Below are 20579 nucleotides of genomic sequence, written 5' to 3'. Positions count from 1 at the left end.
AAAAAGTTACGAGAAAAAAGTGAGTGTGTTCCTGCCCTAACATTCTGGGTCTGCTTGCAAGCAAAATGATAAATCAATTGGTGTGGGAAACAAAAAGGGAGAGAGATTTCTTTTGGGAGCCATGTGAAACTGTAGCCTATTTTTTTTTTTAAAAGGGGTCATCCTATTTCCCCAAATCTCTGGAAAGAGCAGTTAAGAGATATTTAGCTCTAATCCCAATTCTCTCAAATTGCAAGCTTTTGTCTACAATTAAGCAAGGTATTAAATGTGTGAAATTTTTCTGGATCATGTGTGAATTGATGAGATGGTGTCATATTTTCACTTTCCACTTCCAACTGCAATAACACATGAACCACAAGCCACCCCCCCCCCAATATTAGATAAGAAGCAAGACAAAAAGTTTAAAGACCAAGGGGGGGGGGAGGGAATCCACATGCTATATCTTCTCTCTTCTTTTTAAGTGATCTTTAAGGGGAAAACAACTTAAAAGTTTGTCCTATGAATAGGTTTCTTTTGTTCACATTAGTAGGGCAAAGGGAATAAGGAGAAGAAAAGAAAATGAGAGATGCTGTAAAGAGAGAAAAAGAAAAAAGGGAGGTAAATGAGTAGGGGTAATTGTGTTGGGAAGGGTGAAGGAAAAAAAGGTAAATTCTTTTCTAACTGAAGAACACCCTTGTTCTTGGCATTACTTTTTCTTAAAACCATCTTCTTATTTGACTAACTATACTGTAGCCTTTATTTATACTGCACTCCTTCAGGTATCTAAACATAAAAGTTCAAGTGTTACCTTTCTCTAATTCATAAATCTATTTATGGAAGAAGATAACGAATCTTTAAAGATTTAATTCCACGGACAGCTTGTATTTGAATATTTCAATTTTCAGATGAGTGCTTTAGGAATACAATTTTCTTTGATTACTTGTAGTGTTTTGAAACAGGCCTAACCACAGGAAAGTACTTGAGATAGAGGTGGGCTTTGGGGAGGGGGACAACAGGAGAGCAAATGATCAGTAATTTTCTTAAACCAAACCAAACTAATCAGTAGATCCACCAAATACCTAGAACTATGCCTAAAGGGGAAGGACATCCATTATGCAACATGCTAACCATCCTGAGGTTACCTAAGAGTGCATTTACTAAGTACCAGAACAGCTCTACAGTAAATCTTATGTTTACATCCAGAAGGTGCACCAACCCACTCAGGCTTTCTATTAAACAGCATGAGGTCATGAAGAACCCTATGCCTTTCTCTTCTTTACATCTCATCCTCTGTCAATTCAGCTCACACAGCAGCAGTTTATGAAGATCATTGTGAAGGGAAAACAAAATCAAATTTCAAGTGGTAACAATTTTTCTCTTTTAATTCTGTTTGGTATTTTATAAACGTGTCTAACCAAATGAGGCAACTTTACACAAGCTACATCTTGCTCTCTTTGGCATTTCAATTTTAGTTGCTATTCTTTCAGTCCAAAGAATTAATTTATTTGCACTCCTGCAGTTCCAAAACCCTGACTGTTCAGTCAAAAACTCAAATAACACTATAACTACTGTGTTCAATTCAGAGCAAAAGTTTCTCTTTCTCTCTCTTTCCCTCCTTCCTTTCCTCCCTCTCTCTCTCTCTCCTCTCTCTCTCCCCTCCTTCTTCCTTCTCCCCCTTCCTTCCCTCTCTCCCCCTCTCTCCTCCACTGCCCCCAAATAGGAGATGGACCACCCTGCTCTCATGGCACAGAGTACTGTTTACATTGCAATACTTGACTGTGTAATACATCTGGCATTTTTGGGCAGGATTCCTAAGCTAGGGGCCAGAAGCCCTTAAGCAATGATTTAAGGGGAAAAAAAATCATACACATTGACTTAACAAGGCTCATTTTTACTTATCTTTGTGCATGTTTAATCAATAACTGAAAACCATGGTTGCTAAATAAGGAAAAACTATTGTTTATTTTAATTTACCATAATAAGTATATAAATGTTATACTGTGGTAGGCGGAAGTTCTCACCAGCTCTCCTTACAATAAGCCAGAATTATATTGAGCACCCTTAAAATATGTTTGAGCAAACAGGGTCACTTACATGCAATGTACTATTGGGTCAAGTAAATATTTGTGTTTTTGAGATGGGAAATAAGATTTCTACATTATTTTAAAAGGTTCTAATGACAAACTTGCCATTCGCTGATATGTCTATTAATTACTAGATACCTGATTGACTGCTACCAACATAATACCTTTAATCTGCTTTGTAATTACATTTTGAATTCAATACAGGAAAACTATAATTAGAAGAGGCCAACAGTTTTCTACTTCTTGTTCCCTTCACCATTCAAAAAAGTCTCCCAAATTATGGTGTTTTCAAAAGAGAAATTCCATTTTTACGAAATATTGATTCTTTCTGCAAACTTGTGCACATCAATTCATCCTTGTGAGCCTCATTCAAAATGTGTCAAATAAAAAAAAAAAAAGGTTTGGGTGAGGCCCTTTCTTCCAGATCTAAAATTCTTTGAATACTAAAAACCTAGAATGGATAGTCTAAGGGTAGGGTGACAGTGAGAAAAATGGCTATTGAATTGTAAAAACATAAAATAACCACCAAAACAATACTATAAGCAAAAATAAGTTAAAATGTTTCTGTTTTGATGGCTCGAATGACATCTGTTTAGTTATGGAACTTTCCCATTGTTAATGGTCCTGAATGGCTAAATTCTTTTCACTTTCTACTCCTCAGCTAGGCTATGTAGTTACTTCACTAGCTGAGCTCTCTAAGAAGCCAACAAAGACTTGACATGCAGATGAGCTATATATGGCTATGTAGGAAGAAGCCAAAACTTGGATAAGGAAATCTCTATTCTGCAACCCTCACTCAGGCAAGTCTCTCATTGGCTTCAATCAGAGTTCTATCCATGTAGGAATTGTAGTAGGGATTCTTTTTCCTAAATACCCTGGTTTATATTTGTTACCATCTAAGACATGCAGTATGATTAGATTCTTCCATATTTCATATACCATAATGAACAGAGGGAACCAAAAACTTACATCTCATTCTTTTTGGGGGTTTAAATTAGATTGCAAGAACTTGTGAATGGATTTTACAGTTACTTCAAAAATCCATTAAAAATGACCACAAACTTTGGTAAGGGCAACAAATGTTCTACTTACAAGATTGTGTCAAAGAATATGGTCTTTTGAATCTATTCTTCCGATGACATGACCCTCATGGATGCACATAGAAGTCCTCCATCTAAATTCTCCCAATGTTACTGATAGAACAATAAACTTTCTAATATCCTCCTTTAAGTTTGTGATTAAATAGATTTGCTACCATTTTCAATTTCACATTTAGCAACAGAGAAATGCATGGAAGGGGAAACAGAGCAGTATTATTTAAGGCTAAGAGGAAGAGGGAAAGAAACAATTCAGTAAAATCCAAGAAGAATATCACAAAAGATATGATAACTATTATCTTACCTAAGATTGGTTGCCTTTGCATTTTAAAAACATGTGTGTATATATATATAACACACATATACACACACACATACATATATACAAATATGTATATGTATATATACATACATATGTGCATGTATATGTTGTGCATGTATATATATATGTATGTATATATCATCTTCTTAGAGAAGAACCTACCCTTTGAACATTTAATGTCACTGAACTTTGCTATAAATACAGAAAAGATATGTAAGTAGGACTTGGGGCTTTGAAAAGTGTAAAATACAGTAGTTAGAGATAACTAAAATGCTTTATTAAATTAATCAAATCTGTGTCATTCTAATGAATACAAAAATTACTAAAAATGTAAGCAAATGTTAAAATTTTCTTTGGCATCATTTCATAGATATACTTTTATAACTCAAGGTATAAATGATACCTAGAATACCTAGAAGAATCTCAAGGCTTCAGATCTGTTATGAAATAAGACAAAATTGGGGCAAATAGTTGTCATGGAATAAATAGAAGCCATACATATAAGCAACTCCTTGCCTGCTGAATTGTTAACAACCCCCCAGATAAAACAATAGCAGACAAGTTACAACTAGTACCCTAGTGGACAGCACTCCAGGAGGTCACAGGGAGGTCAGCTTTGAAGGAGAAATCCAAATGAAATATAAACACAGCATTGTAAAAACAAATCTCCCATAGCTTTATTCAGCCAGCATTAATCTAGTCATCAGCTGTGGAGTATAATCTAAACAAACGGATCAGTCGATTCATACATCTGGAAGCTGTCATATTTTGGAGCCTCCAAGAAGAGTTATGTATAACTGAAACAACCAGTTGCATGTACTAACTTTTAAACTTGTTGAAGGGTCAAGAATGGCAATGTGAAAATACTACAGCTCAAAGTGTCAGCTGTATTCTTTGGAAATGACATGAGAGTGACTTGCATTTAAAGGTGGGGGGGTTGGAAGGGATTCCTTTCAACTACTCTACCCCAACAATATTTTCAATTAGTTTGAAATATTATTGAAGAGGTACTGTTAGAATCTAATAAATGCAAATAAATAATTATTTTATCTCTTTCTCTTTTTTTAACTGAAGGGAAAACAGACTCTGGGAAGTGGTTACATTTCTTATGGATGCTTATGAAATGCAACAGCTCTAACAGTCTAAGATACATTTAAAAATGTTGTTATACATTGTATTCACAGAATAGATGAATTTTACTACCTTGGGGCAGGTAGGTGGTATAGTGGATAGAGAGCTGGGTCTGGAGTAAGGAAGACCTGAATTCAAATTTGACCCTCAGACACTAGCTGTGTGACCCCAGGCAAGTCACTCCACCCTGTTTGCCTCAGTTTCCTCATCTGTAAAATGAGCTGGAGAAGGAAATGGCAAACCAGTCTAGTATCTTTGCCAAGAAAACCCCAAATGGGGTCACAAAGAGTTGACAATGACTATGAAGACAGAACAACACTACTCCAGAAGGTGGTAAAAGAGATTTAGAACTGATTTCATACTGTCTTATCTGACTGTGTTTTGGCTCAAATGTCCATTTGTTCATTAATTTCTTCTTTTGTAAGGGTGCCCTTAGAGAGGAAGGTTTCAAAATGCAAACATCTGTCCTATCCTGAGACCATCATTGACCTATAAGGGCTTTTAAAAGAAGGAAAGCAGAACTATAATTTCAGTAAGCAAAATACAGTATTATATTTCCTGTCAGTTTTATACTAAGGTCCTTAGTTCAAATAGAAAGATAATAGACAATTTCAAAAGATGTCACCAGATCTATGGATCTTACAAAGCAAGAAAGGTAGTTATGTTCTTCCTAGAGTTTACATATTACCCATGGCTCTCTCTAGCTTTAGCTGTGAGAGGAAATAGAGACTGCTACATCTTCCAAGAGAGGATATCTATCTTGAGGCGACCCCTTCAAACTTGAATCCTGGTTCTGCCACTTATTACCTTCATGACCTCAGGTAAATTACTTGGCTTCTCTGGGTCTCAATTTCCTCCTCCTTCAAATGATGAGGTTAGATCAAATATCCTCTAAGGTCCTTTCCTGCTCAAACCCATTAGCAATGTTGTCAAACTCAAATAGAATGGAGGTCGATAATCCATACATATGTGTGTGTGTGTGTGTGTGTGTGTGTGTGTGTATGTATGTATGTATATATTTATATGTGTATCCTTGCAGGTCATATATTAACTTAGTTTTAAAAGGTAAATGTTATCTATGTTTTATTGTTTTTATTTATTTTGTTAAATGTTTCCCAATTACATTAATCTGATTAGGCTACACACACTCTGGCAACCTCCTCCCCCTCAGCTCTGATCTAGAGCCAAAAGATGTTGAATTGAAACAAAAAAAAAACTGCATGCATTTCTGAGAGAATAATGCCAGGTTTCACTTGAATAAGAAGGCTGTTACATTGACTCTAATATCATCCACATGATAATAAAGATCCGTCTTGAATAATGATTGTATAAGATCATAGACTTAGAGTTAGAAGAAAACTTAGAAGGACATCTAATCCAACTACTTCAATTTCTAGATGGGCAAACTCAAGCTCAGAATAGTTAAATGATTTGCTTGAGGTCATATAGATCTTAAGGAGAAGAGTCATAATTCAGACCCAGGTAGGCTGACTCCACATCTAGGGTTCTTTTCACTGTCATGATCCCTCCATGTAAGTTACTCTTCTATTTGTGTGATTTTACCCGAAGGGGATGGACTGTGATTCTTGCTTCCAATTATACTATGTCCCCTTAACCAGAAGAACTATTTGGGTAAATACTAAGAATAAACATAGTATAATTTCACAAGAGCAAGGCCAGGAATAGAGTTTAGAGAACTGGCCTTAAGGTCAGGAAGGTGGATTCTCAGTTACTCTGGGCAGGTCATTTAATCTCTCTGCCCCTCAGGCAACATTTTAATACTATAAATTACAGAGCAGCTGCTGATCTACATCGATAAAAGGAATCTTCTCACTAGGAGTTTTCCTACATGGATGACATCATGGACTAAGTCCCTAAAGGGAGAAAAAAAAAAGCTCAGGTAAAAAGAACAGTCATACTGTTCTTCCTCAGAAATGGAAGTCATTACTTCTTACTTCTATTTGGTCATTTTTCTGCTCAGAACCTTTAATTGGCTCCTTCTGCCCATCTTTCAAAGTTTCTTTCCCCCCACAGTCTGTTGACACACTTAACTTCACAGCCTTACTTCAATTTACTTCCTTCAATAGTCTAGGCAAACTGTTCAATTCACCATCACTCCCCTGTCTCCATTCCTCTGTTCAATTTTCCCCCTAACCCTAAAATACCTTTTCCTCTTCCCCTCCAGCAGTTGACCTTCTTCCCACTCCTTTAACGTCTCACTCAAACCTTACTTCCTCCAGGAAGCTTCCCTGATGCCCCAGCCAGTAGAGACCTCCCTAACTCCCTTAGATCTCATATGGTATTTTGTTTTCTCTTTTCTTAGCCTTATATATTATTCTGTATGATACTTGTATCCCACTTCTGTACTCTTAGGTTCCATGAGGCCAGGGACCATTTTTTCTAAACTTTGCAACTCAGTAGAATACTTTACCTACACAGAGTAGGCCCTTAAAAATGATTTGATGTTATTTAATAGAGGCAATACATATTATTTAAAAAAAAAACCACAACACTGGATTTGGAATCAGATGACCTGGTAGAAATTAATTTCAAGCTACTATCTTGGGGGTTGGGGGTGAATGGAAAAAGTACTATACAAATCTACATCCCAGAATGGTGAGAATCTAAATACTAAATAGTCATTAAATACTCTTGATTGGAAAGCCTACCAGAGGTTTTCCTCTGATGGAATGGGAGTTAGTGATTAAGGGCACTGTGGTAGAAAGAAAAAAAAAACAACTTCAAAAGGCAGAAGAGATAACAAAAGTAAAATTAGGGTGGATTAAAAATAAAACACTTTCTTCTGCCCTAAAGAATAAGATTTAGGACAAAGGCATTCTCGTACAAGTAAGTAAGTATATAATAGGGCAAGTAAATTGGTGCAAATAAAGGTCTATAGGCAAGAAAAGAAAAATGACAAAAATAAAGAGATCCAGAAATTTTTTTTTTTTTGCTACAAAACTTTATCTGCTCCCTTGTCTCTCTCTACCTCAAATCCTTGTTCACTACACTTCCCCCCATAAAAATGGCATGTATGTTTTTAGCTGTAACAGTTTATAGTATATAGGATATTCAACTATGTTATCTTGAAAGCTATCAAACTTCAAATTTAATTCTCAAGATTTGAGTTACTTTGAATTTGTAATTCCTAGAAAGCATGGCTTTATCAAATTACAATGCTTCATTACATTCTAACATTGTGCATAATGATGCAAGTTAACTGTGCAAATGTAAAGTCTTAGACTTGGATTCAAGAAATCAACTTCACCAATACAGGGTGGGAGAAGTATGATTAGAGAGCACTTTGCCTGCAAAAACAAACCAAACCAAACCAAAACAAAACAAAACAAAACTAGAGGTTTTAATGGACAGCAAGCTCAATGAATCAGCAATGTGATATAGCAGCCAAAAAAAGCTAACATGATTTTAGGTTCAAGGTAAAGCCTCTAGGAACAAAGAGGTGATAGTTCCTCTGCATTCTGTCTTGGTCAGACAACATCTGGAATATGGTGTTCAGTTCTGAGTGCCACAGTTTAAGAAGGACCTTGATAAACTGGAAAGTATCCAGACCACCCAGGATGGTCAAGTGCCCTGAGTTCTGGTCATCTGAGGATTAGTTGAAGGTTTGGGGAATGTTGAGCCTGAAGAAGACTTAAGGAGGAACTGATAACTGTCTTCAATTATTTGAGAAGTTACATAGAATACAGATTAGATCAGACCTATTTGGCCCTAGAAGGAGGAACCAAGGACAGTGTGTGGGAGTTGGAAGGGGATAAATTTAAGCTTTATAGTAGGAAAAGCTTTTTAATAATTACAGCTATCCAACAGGAGAATGTGCTGTCTCAGTAGTTGTTGGATTCCTCTCCCCTGTTGGAGGTCTTCAAGTAGAGACAGAATGAACACTTGTCAGTAGGGATTCCTTTGGGATATGAATTGGACTAGTTTTCTATTGAGGTCCTTTCCAACTCTAAAATTCTATGATACTGTGTTTAGAATTCACTTGCGCACAATAGTCTCTAGTATGTCTTGAGAGTTTAAAATGCAATAGTTACTAAATGTTTTAGTAAGAAAACCAAAGAGCTTCGACCACAAATGTCACAAAAATTGATCTTAAGTATTCTTTTTATCTTGCCAATATTGGTCTGCAAATTGTAATTCACATATTCTAAATATCTCTACAAAACAATATTTTCCCAATATAGTAAACAGATCTTAAAGGTAGAATAAAGTACCCCATCTAGCTAATGAATTCTTTTAGTTTACCACTTCTATTAAAAGAAATAAGATTTAATTTGGAACACATGAGGATAAAATTGGTATGCATGGCAGATCAAAGCACATATAATATACAAATTGGTATTTTATTATCTTTTTTTTTGTCATTTTAAGCACAAGTAAAAGAGCATTCTGCAAACTATACCTTAACATCTCTCTCCCTATTCTCTCGCTCTATATTCTCTTCTTTAACCACTGAAATATGCAACCACTATCATATAGACGATTTGTATAGTACCCATGTTCATGACCAGCACATTTATACAATCTCTACTGGGAACACATCTAATTTAACCAAACCTCTTCATTGATAGTCCTGGAAAAAGTTGGAGCATTTTACGTGTAAATTTAACCTTGGACTCTGCCTTTTCATTGTAATTAGTTGATTTCCACTTCTGTCTAGGAAAATAGGAAGTTCTTATTTCTAGATCTAAATGTTTATACTACTTATTTCTGACAGCAATAAAATCACTATACCAGGAAATTAGATGTTTCCCTGTATAGTCAGGAGTATATTGTGAATGAATCAGTCATAAAATATCCTGAAGTCCATTTAGCTGGGCTTCCATGTACTTATTAAATTATTGTTTCTTCTAGATGAGCAATAACATGGCATGGGGGAAAGTTTTGGAATTGGAATTTGAAGAAATGAGGTTGAAGTCTCACCTTTGCCACTTCCTTACTGTGTAATCTTGGATAAGTCACAATTTCTCTGAGATTTGGTTTCCTCATCTACAAAATGAGGGGTTTGAATTAGATGACCTCTAAGACCTCTGGCTCTAAAGCTATGATTCTATGAACCCATAAATGTCAAAGCAGAGGTCAAAGCAATGGAGAAGCCATTAATGACTTATGTAAATCATTTTGTGCCTGCCACAGCAGTATGCAGTGAGAAAGTTCTTGGGAGCAACCATCAAGGTGAGTTGAGGGAGGTGTATGGAGTGGATATTCTTTGATGTTACACTTTTTGCTAAAAAAGCTTTCGTTAATGATCTAAGACCTTGAGCCACTAGATAATGACTATTGCAGTATAAGCATGTAATAACATTGCAGACAACTGTTATCAGCAAAGTACTGATAAGAAACAACATGAACTAATGAAGAAAAGATAAAGACCCAACTAGGAAGCCTGTTCTTTTAAATGAAACATCTAAGAGCAGCACTTCTTTCCAACGAAGCACTTGAGAGGCAGCATAGTATCTTAGAAAGAACACTGAATTTTGGTTCTGCCACTTATTATCTATTGGTTTTGGGCAAATTGCCTCTTCAGTTTCCTCAACTGTAAAAATGATAGGGTTGGATGTGATGACCTCTAAGGTTCTTCTTAGCTCTTAAATTTATTATAAACAGTTTTTTTTAAAAAAAATGACAAAAAGTTGTTTTCATCATTACTAAATGTTAAGAAAATGGAGTTTGTACTCCAACCAAACTCTTTTTTGGGAACTGGTCTTGGGCCTAGAGAAAATTCTTGTCTAACCTCCCTTACCTCTGGCTCCTCCCAGATATATTTCATAAGCATACACATTTTTACATCACAAAACCAAGAAAATTATTTAGCCCTAAACTCTCCCCTGACCTCCAGTCTCGCATCTCAACCTGTTTTTCAAACACCTCAAACTGTCCAGCAGAAATAATAAACTCAACATGTCCAAAACTAAAATCATTATCTTTCCCTTTCAACACCCTCCCCTCCCCCAACTGCCTTATTAGCATCCAGGATATCACCATCCTCCCAGTCCCTCAAGATTCACAACCTAGATGTCATCCTTGACTCTTCACTATTTTTACCCCTTCTCCCCATATTCAATCTGTTGCCAAAGCCCACCAGTTTCACCTTTTCAACATCTTCCAGCGTTCCCCCATTTCTTTGCTGACTGCTACCACCCAAGTTCAGGTTCACATTTGTACTACTGAAATAGCCTGCTGAAGTCTTCCTGTCTAGAGTCTCTCCCTACTCAATCCAACCTTCATTGAGACATCAAAGTGATTTTCCTAAAAAACAGGTCCAATCATGTTGTTCTTCCTACTCAATAAACTCTAGTCTCCAGAATCAAGTACAAAATGTTTTGTTTGGCCTTCAAAGTCCTTCATAAATAATTTAGCACCCTCCTACCAGTTTTCTGACACCTTTGTCCTTGCCATGTTTTCTTCAATCCAGTGACACTGGCTTCCCGGCTGTTCCACAAACACAATCCTCCATTTCTCTGCTCGAGGCATTTCCCTGGCTGTTCCCTAAGCCTGGAATGCTCTCACTCTTCATCTCTGTCTATTGCCTTCACTGGGTTCCTTTAAGTCCCAACTAAAATCCCATCTTCTACAAGAAGCTTTCCCAACCGCTCTTAATTCTAGTGCCTTACTTCTTTCAATTAGTTCCTATTTACCTTACATGTAGGTTGTTTGTACATATTTGTTTGCTTGTTTTCCTCCCCCATGAGATTGTGAGCTCCTTGAGGACAGAGATTGTCTTTTCCTTCTTTTTGCATTACAAAAAGGTTACCTTACCATAGTACCAGGCACATAGTAAGTGCTTAATAAATATTTATTGACTGATTGACATTTGTTAAAAACCTCCCGGGTGAAGAAGACTTAGACCCTGGAGAAGATACAAAGTTTAGATAAGATATGCCTCTACTTCCAAGGAGCTTCCAGTATAAGAGGAGAATAAAGACATAAAATACACAATATTATACAATAAGTATATTAGAGTCTTACAGAACAAAGTTATGTATTAGGTCTGTTGGGGAAGGCCTTTACCAACCAGGAGGACTTAATTAATTCTTAGTGGAGATGGCATTTGAGCTGGCCTTTAAAGAAAGAGTAGGGATCCAATAGACAAAGAAGGGAGGGAAGGCAAACAAAATAGCCCGTGACTATGAACACAGAGGTTTGAGTGCAGTGCATAGGAGGCAGGGAGTTGTACAGGGTGGCTGAAACTTAGACATTATCCAGTGGAATAATATGAAATAATAATGGAGAGATAAGAGTGTTGCCAGGTTATGGGAAGCCTTGAATATCATGGAAAGGAGAATGAATTTTACTTGAGAAGGTAATGGAGAGCCACTGAAGATTCTTAAATGGGAAGTAGAGGTAAGGTGAAAGATTTGATATTGCAACAGTTCCTCCAGATGTGTAATATTGAAGGCGAATATTATAGTGGTGGCTGCAGCTGGGAAGAGAAAGGAAAATTCATATTCAAGAGATGTTTTGGAGGTGGAAATGGCAAGACTGCATATGAGAGATGAAGAAGAGGGAAGTGTCAAAGATAGTCAAAGAGTCAAAGGTTTTAAGCACAATATTTTACATGGTAGGTGAATGGTAATCCCATCAACAGATATTGTAAGGTTAGAATGAAATTCAAATTTAGAGTGGCAATATAATGAATTCAGTCAAGACTTATAATGAGGTGCCAGTAGGCCATCCAGTTGGAGATGCCTGAGAGAACAGGATTTAGAGCCAGAATAATTAGGTTCAAATAAAGAATATTTTATTTATTAACTGTGTAACCTGGTTAAATCACTTAACCTCTGTGGGCCTCAGTTTCTTCATCTGTAAAAATGAGAGTTGTACTAGAGGGCTTCTTCTTGCTCTACATCTATGATTCTGTAACACAATGAACTAGAACTTGGACTGGACCTGTGATTTCATTGACATAATGAACTCCCAGAGGAAGAAATTCCTATTAGTACAGGTCAATACCTTCTCTTATACTTATAAGAGAACTTATGGTCTTACTGAGAGTTGCTCAGAGCACAGAGTTGTTAATAACTTGGCCAAAGTCACATAGCTGGTTGTGAAGCCAAACTTGAATTCAAATCTTCCAGGTTTCAGGGCCAGCTTTCTATCTACTAAATCTGGATACCTCTATGATAATTACAAACAGTATAATTAATGTTGTGTGTCTGCTAAAACAATACTGATGTATATATTGAATGATAACTATAACTCAATACATTTCTGACCACCTCACCTCTGATTATGAATCTATAATAGCTCCCTAATACTTAAGTATAAATTCAAATTCTTTTTTTTTTTTAGTTTTTGAGCCTCTCATAATCTTGTCCCTACCGTACCCATGCAAGCTTGTTTTTCTCTACCCTCCAACATTCAGCATGTACTTCAATACGTACATGCTGTCATCTACACCATCTTCCACACAGGCACCATTGCTTCCTGCTTCTCTGTTTTTGCTCATGCTATTTCCCCTGCTACAATGGACTATTTTTCCACCTAAAGGAATATAGCCCACCCTTTAAGTTCTAGCACAAGTTCCCCCTCTTTTATGAAACCTTTATAAACTATTACATTGTTCTACTAAACCAATGGCACTAAAGTTCTTTAATAGTGCCTTAAGCAGTAAATAATTAAAGAGTAAGTAGCATATTAAATTACTGTAGGGGTTCAAAACATATTTTTCTTGGTTGAAAGGGATTCAAGGAACAAAAAAATTCAGGAACCTTTGTACTAAATTATAATCTCCATGACAGGAGGGACCATGTCTTACCTAAACTTTGTATCTTCTAGCTCCTAACACAGTGCAGCACATTATGCTAATAAGTAAGTGTTTAAATTTTTTTGATTCAGTGCAATTAGCCTCAATCAATCAATATTTATTAAAAGCCTCCTATGTGTCAGGCATTGTGCAAACAAATGCAAAGAATAAAATAAGCCCTACTCTAAAGAAGTTTACATTCTAAAGTCAGGAAACTCAATTTCCCTATCTGTAAAATGGGGATGATAATAGCATTGATCTGAAAATGTTGTTGTGAGGATCAAATGAGGTATTACAGTTTATGTAAGGTACTTTTTGTGACCCTCTCTACAAATATAAGCAATTATTATTATTCAATACCATATATTTTAGCACTTGATTATTTTCAATTATTTCATGCATAATAATTTGTTTTTCTAACTAGGTTGAGGGCATGGCCCATATCTATAGTCCTGATCTTTTACAGTGCCTAGCATTGTGCATTCAGTATTTGCACTGATTTGATTCTGACATATCGGATATATGATCTAACCTTTCTGGGTTCTTCAACTATAATGAAAGAATCAGACTACAGGGTCTCTAAAATCCCTTCCTGCTCTAAATCTTCTTATCAACTGACCATACTTTAGCATTCTCAGACACTTGACTAAATGCCTAACCTAAATGCACAAATGAAATGATATTTAGATAATTATTTGCTGGCTTTGATCCAAATAATTTTTTATTAATAATTGGGAGATTTGAGGAAAAAGTGTTTTTTCTAATCATCTATTTTACTTCATAATTGACTACTTAATTCTCTAGAGTATTTCCATACCACACACTATCATACTAGGTCAAAGCAAAAATAGTCCTTTAAACAAGACTAACTGGCCACAAAAATCTCTCAAGTCAAGTCCACACTGGCATTTTGAAAAGGGCAACGGAAACAAGTATCCAGATAATTTCTATAAATCCAGCTTTGCCTCACTTATCAAGGTACTTATGAAGAAAAGCTTTGTGTATATATGCGTATGCCTGAAAAATATGGCAAACTGCCTAAATTTCCCTTTGTAAGTTGAAGACCTGGCCAAAAGCAATTATTTATTACAAAGTTTTCAAATAACAGAAAGTATTCACAGCAAGGAAAAAACAACCACGTGTTACTTAAACAGTATCAATAAAAGAATGTAAAATGTTTCAGTCTTCATCAATGTGTCTATTGAGGATTTACAACTGGCTTAAAAAGAAGCCTCACAGGGAAACTCCCAAATTGTGGAATGTGGATATAAGACGGGTAGAACTCCTCAGAGAGCTTGGGTGGCTCATCCTCTAAACGTGCTTCCTTAAAACACATTTTTTTTCCCTTTCTCTCTACAAAATGCAACTTTCTCCAATATAATTCCACTAAATAAGCCCCCACCCGTGAGGAAACATTAATCTACTTTGCAAACATGCGTTCCAGTTCTGTGCTTTACTTTTTTTCCTCTCTCTCTCTCTCTCTCTCTTTTTTAACCTTGAGACAAATGTTTTTTTTCCCCCAGAGTTGAAAGCTGTCCAAAACCAGGACCACACACGCAGCCTCTGCAGGCCTGCGCTCATCACGTTCTCCCTCCTCCAGCAGCTCCAGAGTCAGCGGCAGCCTCCGCTGCTGGGGACACACACACTTCCAAAATGGCGGAGGGGTGGTCTTTCTTCCTCTACTTTTATGTCTTTTTTGGAAGAGGAAAGGAAAAGGGAGATTTATGGAGATGAATGTAGAATAAAAGAAAAAAGAACTTTTTTTCATTAAAGTCTTTCCAAATTTGAAAGGGAAGACAACACCTAAATCACTTCCAAGATACTTCCCCCCTAAAAATGGTTTATCCCAAGGAGCAGCAAGCCTCTTCTCCCCCGATTCACCCCCACTTTTTGCTCTCTACACAATCTCCCACACCACCTAGCAAAACATTGTGGACCAGAATAGATTACAGCAAACTCTTTGTAGGTTTTATCTGGCATCTGGCCAAACTGCTAAACAATAAACAATTCCCCCTGGTGTAGGGAGGATTTTTAAAAAATACTGTAGGTATAGTCTCGTAAATATCTTTATCAATTGAATGAAAATAAAAGGAAGCAATAGAACGTGCTAGGTCTCTTACCTTCTACCCAAAGCTCTTCCACGTTGGTTTCAAGATTAGCTGCCTTTAATCCTACAGCGAAAGCCCCAAATATAAGGAGGCCCACAACCAAAAACTTGCCGCAGTTTTTTTGAATGTAACAACCCAGTTTAAATAATAGTCTCTGAAACTTCGCTCTCAGCCACAGCGGCGCTTTCCTGCCGGTAGCCTTCCCCTAGAATGCAAGGAAATATTAGGAATAAGTGCTTCGAAATCACCATACACACTTAGGCACTGTGTACAGCAATGTTTGTGCTTTGGGGGTACGCCTTTCCTTCACACCCCCAAAACATACAAACAAACAATCTTTTTGAAGGACTTGGGAGAGCCGGGGTGGATTTGCTGGAAGTGACGAGGTCTTGTTTGGAGAGTGGGAAAGAGGAGGATAACATGTATTTCGAATGCATAAGCAAATAATTTCCACAGTGTGAGTAAGAGGTAAATGAAATGGTTAACCCAACCACCAGGACACTAGCTAGTGTTGGACGGCTCTCTTCTGAAAGCGTGGTAAGGAATAAGGTGAGAGTTTGGCCAGAGGGGCGGGGTGTGGGAGTGGGATGAGAGAGTTATTCATAAATCAAAACCTGGCTTCTGAGTGAAATCTGTATCAAGAAGTGAGCGTCCCTCTAAGCACCTCCTTCTGGGATTCTACGAGGAGTCCCGGGATGTCTTAGGGGAGGGAAGGAGGCACTGGCGGTGTGTGTGTGTGTGTGTGTGTGAGTGTGTGTGTGTGTGAGTGTGTGTGTGTGTGTAAGCGTCGTTGGTCTTGAGGAAAGAAATCATTCATATTAGAATATTTACAATGGGGGGGCGGAGGCAGAGAAAATTAATATACGAGAATAGCAATCAGCTAGAACAAGGACCACAAGAATAAACACCTGGTTCTCCCTTCCCCCCAAGTCTTGCTATATCTCTAGGATGTTGTGGTCAAATGGATGGGGGGGAGGGGAGGGAGAGAGGGAGAGGGAGAGGAAAAGAGAGGGAGAGGGAGAGGGAAAGAGAGAGAGGGAGAGAGAGAGAGAGAGAGGGAGAGGGAGAGAGGGAGAGAGAGAGAGAGACAGAGAGAGAGAGAGACAGAGAGAGAGAGAGAGAGAGAGAGAGAGAGAGGGAGAGGATGCTATTTGATAACAATTTGATTTGTTGCCATTTCCTCAGCCCAGATCCCACAGCCTTCAACACCAACTTTGTAGTAAAACGCAAGATCCACGTGGCGGGCAATGCTGCAAGATCATAGCTTAATCGTGATTCATTTCCATAGAGTTAGGAGACGCTGTGTGATCTGAATTAAGAAGTAGAGCAGCCATCTGTAAGTTACGACAATATTTGTGAACAGAAGAGGGCAGCCACATGGATTTTTTCCCTCCCCTTTCCCTTCTTGCTGAAGCATTTTAAAAAATCTGTTCTCTGAAAGGAAAATAACGTTTAAGGAAAGGGAAATATCTGGGCGTTGTTTATTCTCGCTGATATTTCTTCTTCAGAATCAGCAACCCGGGGTTCTCTCTGCTACATTATGTTTACACGGAATTCCTGGATTCCACACATTTCAGTAAGAGTAACGAACACAATGAACCCGGCGACTCAGTCAGACCTGCACCGAAGATTTAAGGTGGCAATTTGTTTACAACTTTCACTTTTCCTATGACTTGGGGGTCATGGTAAACCAGTCAAAAAGAAGAGAAGGAAAAAATATCCTCTCCTCAAAGGCGATTTTTAAGGGATTTGAGATTTCACGCTTACTCAAAGCTTAACAAAAGCAAAACGGGCTGCCAAAAAAGGAAACCACCTTTATTTCTACCCCCTCCTCCTTCCTCTCCCCGCCTCCCTCCACCCCCACCCCCAAAATATGTTAAGAAATGTGGCAGCATTAGAGGAAAGACAGAAAAGCCAACCTAGAGAAAGGATAGAGGAAGAGAGAGCCAGTACAAACCTTAAGTCTTTTTCTGGATTGGTTTAATGGGAGAATAATTTGAATGACCCAGAAAGTGTACACTAGGGAGGGAGAGCACGTTACAGACACACACACACACACACACACACACACACACACACACTTCCACCCCCTGCAGAAGTTAGACATCCCTTTCCTTCCAATGCTGGTGGGTGTGTTTGGGTTTTTCAATTCCCCTAGTCTATTTCTTTATCCAAAAGAGGTAAGTGTGTGTAAGCGTAAGAATGCTTCCAAAGAGAAAAAGGAGGTGGAAAGGGATGCGGGGGGGAGGTCCAGAAGGAGGGAGAAGAAAGACAGAAATGCACCTTAGAAATCTGCTCCAACGCGAAAGCCGCATCGCAGTAGCTCGGCCGCTGCAGATATTCCAGGTCTGGTGCCCCGGCACGTCGGCTCCCCCCGGTCCTTCTCCGCCTCCTGCTGCCGTTTCCCCCAGGCAGATTGGGGTCTCTGCTGCAGCCTCCGCTGCTGCTGCTGCTGCTGCCGCCGCCGCCGCCGCCGCCGCCGCCGCCGCCGCCGCCGCTGCCGCTCTCAGGCTCCGCAATGTTAACAGCTGAGGCCATGTTGCCGCCGCCGCCGCCTCGGTGACTGAGCTGCCCCTGCTGCTCCCGCATCAGGCGGGCTGGCTTGTCTCGGTTCCCCCACCACCACCACGGCGCACTGCTGGAGCTGGCTGGTGATGCCGGGGAGTAGGTTCCGGAGAACGCTTCTTTCTGCGGGTGGCTCCGGCTTTTGCTGTGGTTGCTGCTGCTGACAGACCTCCTCATACCGCGGGGGCTGCTGCTGCTGTTGCCGCTGCTGCTGTTGGAGAAGAGTCAGGACCTGTGCCTTCCATTGCAACATTTCGTGGTGATCCAGAGGTCTCTGCTGCGGCCGCTTCCCACATCCAGTTCGTGAAGAGGGTGAGAGGAATCCGTATGTGTGTGTGCGCGCACGGGGGGCGAGCCTCTCTCTTTCCTGCTTGCCCCCCCCTCCCCCCGGTGTCTCCTTCACCACCACCAAACAATCCCCACCACCGCTTCGTTCACTCCTTGTTTGCTCCCTTTTCCAGACCCTTTTACTTGGGGAAATGTGAGGAAACCCCCAGAGATCCCACCACCGGGACTTTCTTCCTCGGCTCCTTTTCTTGAGTTGGTTCTCCGGGAAGAAAGCAAAAAGCCACGGCAGAATCCGAGCTTCCTTTGCTCTTCTCAGTGCTGCTGGGGAGTTGCTGCTCCTGCTCTTGCTGGTGCTGCTGCTGGAGGCGGAGGCTGCTGCTGGGATTGCTCCTTCGACTCTGGCTCTGGCTTCTGCTCCTTGCGGACTCGCTGTACCATTCTGTTTCAGTGCAGCGCTGGTCTCTGACTCCCGGGACTTTGGGACTCCAGTCTGTGTGTGTGCAGCAAGCAGCAGCAGCTCCTTGATTCAGTAGATGAGATGGAAGAAGAAAAAAAAGAACTCTCTCCATTTGGAGAAAGAGGAGGAGGAGGAGGGGAGGGGGTGGAGGGGGAGAGAGCCAGCGAGAGAGAAAAAGGTTGGAGCTCCCGCCCCTGGGGCTGTCAGATGGCTAGGGTTTCTGCAATGCGATTGGCTCAAGGAGGGCAGAAATTACTCAGCAAACATGACTATTATTAGCTGCTTAGCAACAGCTCACCAAAGTAGAGAGACCACCCAGGCAGGCAACCCTAGTGTGTGCATCCCCAGCTTCAAGGGGAGCCTTAAAGAGCTCCAACCTTCTTGCATGCAATACTTCCATTAAGGAATGCTTCCCCCCTTCCTTTTCTTTTCAAAAGAGTGTCTTCTTTTTATGAGACGCTTTTTTTTGCACGCACGCACACACACACACACACACACACACACACTTCGCGATATACAAAAAAGTAATATTTTTTAAAGCGCTTAAACAATTTCTGAAACTCCTAAAAAGAAAATCTATTCAGAGGTACCTTGGCCTCAAGCTGTAGCAAATACTGGGAGGTCCGACTTGAATTCCCAGGCTTGAACCAATAATGACAGGGTGGTGGATACTGAGGTAGTGTGTGCCAATTCCACCCCCCTCCATTTCTTTTATAACTAAAAGGAAGACAGTCTCTCCCAAGAGAAATACGCCATACATTAAAGATAAACAAAACGGAAAGTTAAATAATACAACACAAGAACATTAAAAAACCCCTCCAAATCCCCTGCCTACCCCAACCCCTGCCCCCTAAACACCTACTATATATTCAAGGAAGGAATTAGTCATTTATCCTGTAGCATCCAGACACCCGCAGCAATCTTATATGGGGGTGAGGGAGACTGCTTTTATATGAACCGAAATTATCACATAGTTTAAAAAGAGAGCCATTTGTAATTTTGGCAAAATTGAATTGTCTTGTTTCCTTCAAAAGAAAAAAAAGTTACTGTCACCTAGTTTGCTTCTTTTTGACTCCTTTTTAGCACAAGTACATATTTAAAGTCAGTTGCGATCTGATTGTTTTTTAAAAAAGCAGTACTCATCCTTTACATATTTAGTAATAGCGTGACGTAGGGAGGAATAAAGGCTTTGATGTTGAATTCATTCGAAACAAATTGTGCACTGACTGTAAGAACCCATCCCGACGCTTTAGCTAAGGTCACGAAGAAATCCTGGGCTTTACTTGCCCATTGGGATAAATAGCCCCTTTGGAAGCGTACATTGTTAATTTGCCAGCAGTAGGAGCTTGGCTTACAAAATGTCTCAGAAACTCGGCTGGCTCGATCGCTTTTTTTTTTTTTTTTAAAGAACGTGGGTGGGATTTGTGGTGTTTGTTTTTGTTTTCCCCCTTAGGTTTGCAAGTTATGAAATTTCTCCCGGCAGTGGAGATCAGGGCACTAGCTTTTTTTTTTTTTTTAAACCTGACTGCATTGCGAAGAAACTAGCGGGATGTTATGTTGATTGAGGCAGTGAAATAGGGGAGTGTTGCTTTAAGGTGCACACGGTGTGTGTTCATTGAAAAAAAAAGAAGAAAGAAAGGAAAGGAGAGAAAAGAAAGAAACCCAGATGGAGGGAAAGTAGGAGGGGCGGGGATGAAGCGGGGGAGGGAGGGCGAGGGAGCGAGGAGGTGGAGTCTTGGCGAGGCCACGTGACCAACGAGCCGAGAGCTGAGCCCCAGTCCTCT

General features: G+C 39.4%; 1 protein-coding gene across 1 annotated transcript in view; it reads right to left on the bottom strand.

Moving 5' to 3' along the window:
* The window catches only part of PTCH1 (patched 1), a 74428-nt gene extending 56578 nt beyond the window's left edge, over positions 1–17850 (bottom strand). Inside the window, exons 1-2 of the mRNA XM_027874806.1 lie at positions 17769–17850; positions 15498–15690 (exon numbers count right to left, since the gene is read on the bottom strand). The gene's annotated coding sequence lies outside the window, so the exon portion shown is untranslated. The remainder of the gene's footprint in view (positions 1–15497; positions 15691–17768) is intronic.
* Positions 17851–20579: the final 2729 nt, after the last annotated feature.

The sequence above is a fragment of the Vombatus ursinus genome, unplaced genomic scaffold (assembly GCF_900497805.2).
Source record: "Vombatus ursinus unplaced genomic scaffold, bare-nosed wombat genome assembly UNPS02014807.1, whole genome shotgun sequence".
Lineage (NCBI taxonomy): Eukaryota > Metazoa > Chordata > Mammalia > Diprotodontia > Vombatidae > Vombatus > Vombatus ursinus.
The sequence above is the reverse complement of the archived record's forward strand: the minus strand, read 5'-3'. Positions and strand labels throughout refer to the sequence as shown.